The following is a 7,181-nucleotide window of genomic DNA, read 5'->3' on the forward strand; positions in this document are numbered from 1 at the left end:
ACAGCATCAGCAGTCCTTTGTTAACCTCTGAATCTGATTTTTGCTCAGGTCTCTCAATTTCAGCCAGAAAATACCTGAAATCATAGAAAAACACACAAACTCATAGTAAAGTCCAGAAATGTGATTTTTAATTAAAAATTAATAAAAATATAATAAAAACTAACTCAATCATACTAAAAACATACTAAAAATAATGCCAAAAAGCGTATAAATTATCCGCTCATCACAATACCAAACTTAAATTGTTGCTTATCCCCAAGCAATTGAAAATCAAATAGAATAAAAAGAAGAGAATATACTATAAATTCCAAACTATCAATGAAACTTAGCTCCAATCAGATGAGCGGGACTAGTAGCTTTTTGCCTCTTGAATAGTTTTGGCATCTCACTTTATCCATTGAAGTTCAGAATGATTGGCATCTATAGGAACTCAGAGTTCAGATAGTGTTATTGATTCTCCTAGTTCAGTATGTTGATTCTTGAACACAGCTACTTTATGAGTCTTGGCCGTGGCCCTAAGCACTCTGTTTTCCAATATTACCACCGGATACATACATGCCACAGACACATAACTGGGTGAACCTTTTCAGATTGTGACTCAGCTTTGCTAAAGTCCCCAATTAGAGGTGTCCAGGGTTCTTAAGCACACTCTTTTTTTTTGCTTTGGACCTCGACTTTAACCACTCAGTCTCAAGTTTTCACTTGACACCTTCACGCCACAAGCACATGGTTAGGGACAGCTTGGTTTAGCCGCTTAGGCCAGGATTTTATTCCTTTAGGCCCTCCTATCCACTGATGCTCAAAGCCTTGGATCCTTTTTATTACCCTTGCCTTTTGGTTTTAAGGGCTATTGGCTTTTTCTGCTTGCTTTTTTTTTTTCTTTTTCTTTCTTCTCTTTTTTTTCGCCATTCTCTTTTTTTTTTTTTTTTTGCAAGCTTTGTATTCACTGCTTTTTCTTGCTTCAAGAATTATTTTTATGATTTTTCAGATCATCAAATAACATGTCTCCTTTTCATCATTCTTTCAAGAGCCAACATATTTAACATTCATAAACCACAATTTCAAAAGACATATGCACTATTCAGACATTCATTCAGAAAACAAAAAGTATTGTCACCACATCAAAATAACTAAACTAGTTTCAAGGATGAATTTGAAACTATGTACTTCTTGTTCTTTTGTAATTAAAATATTTTTCATTTAAGAGACGTGATGGATTCATAGGACATTCATAACTTTAAGACATAGACACTTAAATACTAACGATCATGAAATAAGACACAAACATAAAGCATAGTAAACGAAAAATAGGAAAATAAGAACAAGTAGATTAAGGAAGGAGTTCACCTTAGTGAGGATGGCGTCTTCCTCTTCTTGAAGAACCAATGGTGCTCTTGAGCTCCTCTATGTCTCTTCCTTGTCTTTGTTGTTCCTCCCTCATAGCTCTTTGATCTTCTTTAATTTCATGGAGGATGATGGAGTGCTCTTGGTGCTCCATCCTTAGTTGTCCCATGTTGGAACTTAATTCTCCTAGGGAGGTGTTGATTTGCTCCCAAAAATTCTGTGGAGGGAAGTGCATCTGAGGCATCTCAGGGATTTCATGGTGATGAGCTTCCTCATGCGTCTCTTGAGATCCATGAATAGGCTCTCTTATTTGCTTCATCCTCTTCTTAGTGATGGGCTTGTCCTCATTAATGAGGATATCTCCCTCTATGTCAATCCCAGCCAAATTGCATAGATGGCAAATGAGGTGAGGAAAGGCTAACCTTGCCAAAGTGGAGGACTTGTCAGCCACCTTGTAGAGTTCTTGAGGTATAATCTCATGAACTTCCACTTCCTCTCCAATCATGATACTATGGATCATGATGGCTCGGTCTACAGTGACTTCAGACCGGTTGCTAGTGGGAATGATTGAGCGTTGAATGAACTCCAACCATCTTCTAGCTATAGGTTTAAGGTCCAGTCTTCTCAGTTGAACCGGTTTGCCTTTTGAGTCAATCTTTCATTGAGCTCCTTCCACACATATGTCCATGAGGACTTGGTCCAACCTTTGGTCAAAGTTGACCCTTCTTGTGTAGGGGCATGCATTTTCTTCCATCATCGGCAAGTTGAACGCCAGCCTTACATTTTTCGGACTGAAATCTAAGTATTTCCCCCGAACCATGGTAAGCCAATGCTTTGGATTCAGGTTCACACTTTGATCATGGTTCTTAGTGATCCATGCATTTGCATAGAACTCTTGAACCATTAGGATCCCGACTTCTTGAATGGGGTTGGTGAGGACTTCCCAACCTCTTCTTTGGATCTCAAGTCGGATCTCCGGATACTCATTCTTCTTGAGCTTGAAAGGAACCTCAGAGATCAATTTCTTCTTGGCCACAACTTCATAGAAGTGGTCTTGATGGGCTTTTGAGATGAATCTCTCCATCTCCCATGACTCAAAGGTGAAAGCAATTGACTTTCCTTTCCTCTTTCTTGATGATTCTCTGGCCTTAGGTGCCATTGATGGTTATGGAAAAAACAAAAAGCTATGCTTTTTACCACACCAAACTTAGAATGTTGCTCGTCCTCGAGTAAAAGAAGAGAGAAAGAAGGAGAAGAAGAAGAGATGGAGGAAGGGGAGAGATATGTGTATTCGGCCATTTAGGGTGGGTTTGGGTGGAAAAGAGATTTTGAATTTGAAGGTAGGTGGGATTTATGGGAAAGTGTGGTGGAGGTGATTGGTGAAAGGGTAATGGGGAAGAGTGGTTGATTTGATTAGTGAAGGGTGTTTGGGGAAGAGGGTTATTGGATTGTGTGAAGAAGAGGGAGAAGGTGAGTTGAGGTAGGTGGGGATCCTGTGGGGTCCACAGATCCTGAGGTGATCCTGTAGGGTCCACAAATCCTGAGGTGTCAAGAATTTCACATCCCTGCACCTTTTAGGCGTGTAAAACGCCCTTTATAGGCAATCCTGGCGTTTAACGCCACTTCCTTACTTGTTTCTGGCGTTAAACGCCCAGATGTAGCTTGTTTCTGGCGTTTAACGCCAGCTTGATGCTCTGTTCTGGCATTAAACGCCAGTCTGGTGCCCATTTCTGGCGTTAAACGCCCAGAATGGTGCCAGATTGGGCGTTGAACGCCCATTCTGCTAGCCTTACTGGCGTTTAAACGCCAGTAAGCTTTTCCTCCAGGGTGAGCTATTTTTCATTCTGTTTTTGATTTTTTTGTAGTTTTTGTGACTCCACATGATCATCAACCTAAAGAAACACGAAATAAACATGAAAATAAAAATAATTAATTAACATTGGGTTGCCTCCCAACAAGCGCTTCTTTAATGTCAATAGCTTGACAGTGAGCTCTCATGGAGCCTCACAGATGTTCAGAGCATTGTTGAGACCTCTCAACACCAAACTTAGAGTTTGGATATGGGAGTTCAACACTAAACTTAGAGTTTGGTTGTGGCCTCCCAGCACCAAACTTAGAGTTTGACAGTGGGGGCTTTGGTTGACTCTGCAGTGAGAGAAGCTTTTCATGCTTCCTCTCCATGGTTACAGAAGGAGAACCTTGAGTTTTGAACACAAGGTAGTCTTCATTCAGTTGAAGGACCAACTCTCCTCTGTCCACATCAATCACAGCATTTGCCGTGGCTAGGAAGGGTCTTCCAAGGATGATGGATTCATCCTCATCATTCCCAGTGTCTAGGATTATGAAATCAGCAGGGATGTAAAGGCCTTCAACCTTTACTAACATGTCCTCTACCTGTCTATAAGCCTCTTTTATTGAATTGTCTGCCATCTCTAATAAGATTCTGGCAGCTTGCACCTCAAAGATCCCAAGTTTCTCCATTACAGAGAGTGGCATTAAGTTTATTCCTGACCCCAGGTCACACAGAGCCTTTTCAAAGGTCATGGTGCCTATGTTATAGGGTATTAATAATTTACCAGGATCCTGTTTCTTTTGAGGTAATTTTTGCCTATCCAATGCATTCAGTTCATTGGTTAGCAAGGGAGGTTCATCTTCCCAAGTCTCATTACCAAATAATTTGGCATTCAACTTTATGATTGCACCAAGGTACTTGGCAACTTGCTCGTTAGTAACATCTTCATTTTCTTCAGAAGAAGAATACTCATCAGAGCTCATGAAGGGCAGAAGGAGGTTAATTGGAATCTCTATGGTCTCTAGATGAGCCTCAGATTCCTTTGGTTCCTCTAAGGGAAACTCCTTATTGTTCACTGAACATCCCAGGAGGTTCTCCTCACTAGGATTCACGTCCTCCTCCTCTCTTGTGGGTTCGGCCATTTTGGTTATATCAATGGCCTTGCACTCTCTCTTTGGATTCTGTTCTGTATTGCTTGGGAGAGTACTAGGAGGAGTTTCAGTGACCTTTTTACTCAATTGGCCTACTTATGCCTCCAAATTTCTAATGGAGGACCGTGTTTCATTCATGAAACTTAAAGTGGCCTTAGATAGATCAGAGACTATATTTGCCAAGCTAGATAGATTCTGCTCAGAATTCTCTGTTTTTTGCTGAGTGGATAATGGAAAAGGTTTACTATTGTTAAACATGTTTCTTCTACCATTATTAAAGCTTTGTTGAGGCTTTTGTTGATCCTTCCATGAGAAATTTGGATGATTTCTCCATGAGGGGTTATAGGTGTTCCCATAAGGTTCACCCATGTAATTCACCTCTGCTATTGCAGGGTTCTCAGGATCATAAGCTTCTTCTTCAGAAGATGCCTCTTGAGTACTGTTGGATGCAGCTTGCATTTCATTCAGACTCTGAGAAATTATATTGAATTGCTGAGTCAATATTTTGTTCTGAGCCAATATGGCATTCAGAGCATCAATTTCAAGAACTCCCTTCCTCTGAGGCGTCCCATTACTTACAGGATTCCTCTCAGAAGTGTACATAAACTGGTTGTTAGCAACCATGTCAATGAGTTCCTGAGCTTCTGTAGGCATTTTCTTTAGGTGAATGGATCCACCTGCAGAATGATCCAGTGACATCTTTGACAACTCAGACAAACCATCATAGAATATATCCAGAATGGTCCATTCTGAAAGCATGTCAGATGGACACTTTTTGGTCAGTTGCTTATATCTCTCCCAAGCTTCATAGAGGGATTCACCTTCTTTCTGTCTGAAGATTTGAACATCCACTCTAAGCTTACTAAGCTTTTGAGGAGGAAAGAACTTGGCTAAGAAAGCCGTGACCAGCTTATCCCAAGAGTTCAGGCTGTCTTTAGGTTGAGAATCCAACCATATTCTAGCTCTGTCTCTCACAGCAAACGGGAAAAGCATGAGCCTGTAGACCTCGGGATTAACCCCATTAGTCTTAACAGTATCACAGATCTATAAGAATTCAGTTAAGAACTGAAAAGGATCTTCAGATGGAAGTCCATAAAACTTGCAGTTTTGTTGCATCAGAGAAACTAGTTGAGGTTTAAGCTCAAAATTGTTTGCTCCAATGGTAGGGATGGAGATGCTTCTTTCATGTAAGTTGGAATTTGGTGCAGTAAAGTCACCAAGCATCTTCCTTGCATTGTTGTTATTTTCGGCCATGTCTTCTTCTTTTTCGAAAATTTCTGTCAGATTTTCTCTAGAGAGTTGAGCTTTAGCTTCCCTTAGCTTCCTCTTCAGAGTCCTTTCAGGTTCAGGATCGGCTTCAACAAGAATGTTCTTATCCTTATTCCTGCTCATATGAAAAAGAAGAGAACACAAAAGAAAATATGGAATCCTCTATGTCACAGTATAGAGATTCCTTATGCAAGTATAAGAAGAGAAAAATATAAGAAGGAGAAGAGGAAAATTCAAACACAGAGAGGGAGATAGGGTTCGAATTTTGGGTGGAAGAGAAGTGTTAGTAAATGAATAAATAAATAGAAGGAGATGAGAAAGAGAAGAATTCGAAAATTTAAATAAAATAAAATTTAAAATTTAAAGTTAAAATTCGAAAATCAAATTAAATTAAAATTAAAACAATTAGTTAATTAAAAAGGAAATTTGAAAAAGGGGAAGGGATTTTCGAAAATTAGAGAGAGATTTAGTTAGGTAGTTTTGAAAAAGATAAGAATCAAACAAAAAGTAAAGTGGTTAATTGAAAAAGATTTGAAAATCAAATTTGAAAAGATAAGAAGTTAGAAAAGATTTTGAAATCAAATTTTGAAAAAGATGTGATTGAAATTTATTTTGAAAAATATTTGAAAAAGAATTTTAAAAAGATTTGATTTTGAAAATTAAAGTTGATTACTTGACTAACAAGAAACAAAAAGATTTGATTTTTAAGATTTAAAGATTGAACCTTTCTTATTAGGCAAATAACAAACTTAATATTTTTGAATCAATCACATTAATTGTTAGCATTGAATTCAAAAATATGAACTAAAAATAAGAAAAAGATTTTGAAAATTAATTTAAAATTTTCGAAAATATGAAAGAAAAATGAAAAAGATTTGATTTTTGAAAAAGATTTGAAAAAGATAGGATTTTTAAATTGAAAATTTGATTTGACTTATAAGAAACAACTAGATTTTAAAAAGTTTTGAAAAAGTCAACTCGAATTTTCGAAAATTTATGAGAGAAAAAGGGAAAGATATTTTTTTTTTATTTTTAATGAAGATAAAGAAAAAACACAAAATATGACCCAAAACATTAAGATTTTGGATCAAAACAAATGATGCATGCAAGGACACTATGAATGTCAAGATGAACACCAAGAACACTTTGAATGTCAAGATGAACACCAAAAATTTATTTTTGAAAATTTTTAAGAAAAGAAAAACCTGCAAGTTACCTGTTCGGTAAGTCGGATACCGGACGACTCGGGTTGGTATCCTGGTTGGTGATGGGGTCTCGTCAGGTTGTGGACTGCCGGTCAGGTGTAGGCGAGGCCCCGAGCACTTCGTGCGAAAAAGGGGGGTGTCACCTGCAAAGACACTCCGATGCTCTAGTCAGTAAATGTGCAGGCAAAAAGGGGATGGAGTGATGTGTGACGTACCTCGGGGGAAGGGTAAAACCTTCCCCTTATATACTGTGTCAGAGGTGGGCCCTGCAAGGACAGGCCCACTTTCTTCGAGGCGTTCTCCTCACAGCTGTAGGTGAGCTGTTAGGGACGCGTGTCCAGGTCGGCTGCGAGGCGTCCTGCCCCTGACCGTCCGGGTCGGGTGGTGCTCGGGTCGGCCCAATCTGTAGAGGGTTTGGGC

The 7,181-nt window shown here is 39.0% G+C and overlaps 1 non-coding gene across 1 annotated transcript; it reads left to right on the forward strand.

Annotated features, from left to right (window-relative positions):
- The first annotated feature begins 5,044 nt into the window (after positions 1 to 5,044).
- Positions 5,045 to 5,148, forward strand: LOC112774073 (small nucleolar RNA R71). The gene has a single exon (XR_003188584.1). It is a non-coding gene; the product is annotated as a small nucleolar RNA R71 (small nucleolar RNA).
- The last annotated feature ends 2,033 nt before the right edge of the window (positions 5,149 to 7,181 follow it).

Source organism: Arachis hypogaea, chromosome 18, assembly GCF_003086295.3.
Source record: "Arachis hypogaea cultivar Tifrunner chromosome 18, arahy.Tifrunner.gnm2.J5K5, whole genome shotgun sequence".
Taxonomy (NCBI): Eukaryota; Viridiplantae; Streptophyta; class Magnoliopsida; order Fabales; family Fabaceae; genus Arachis; species Arachis hypogaea.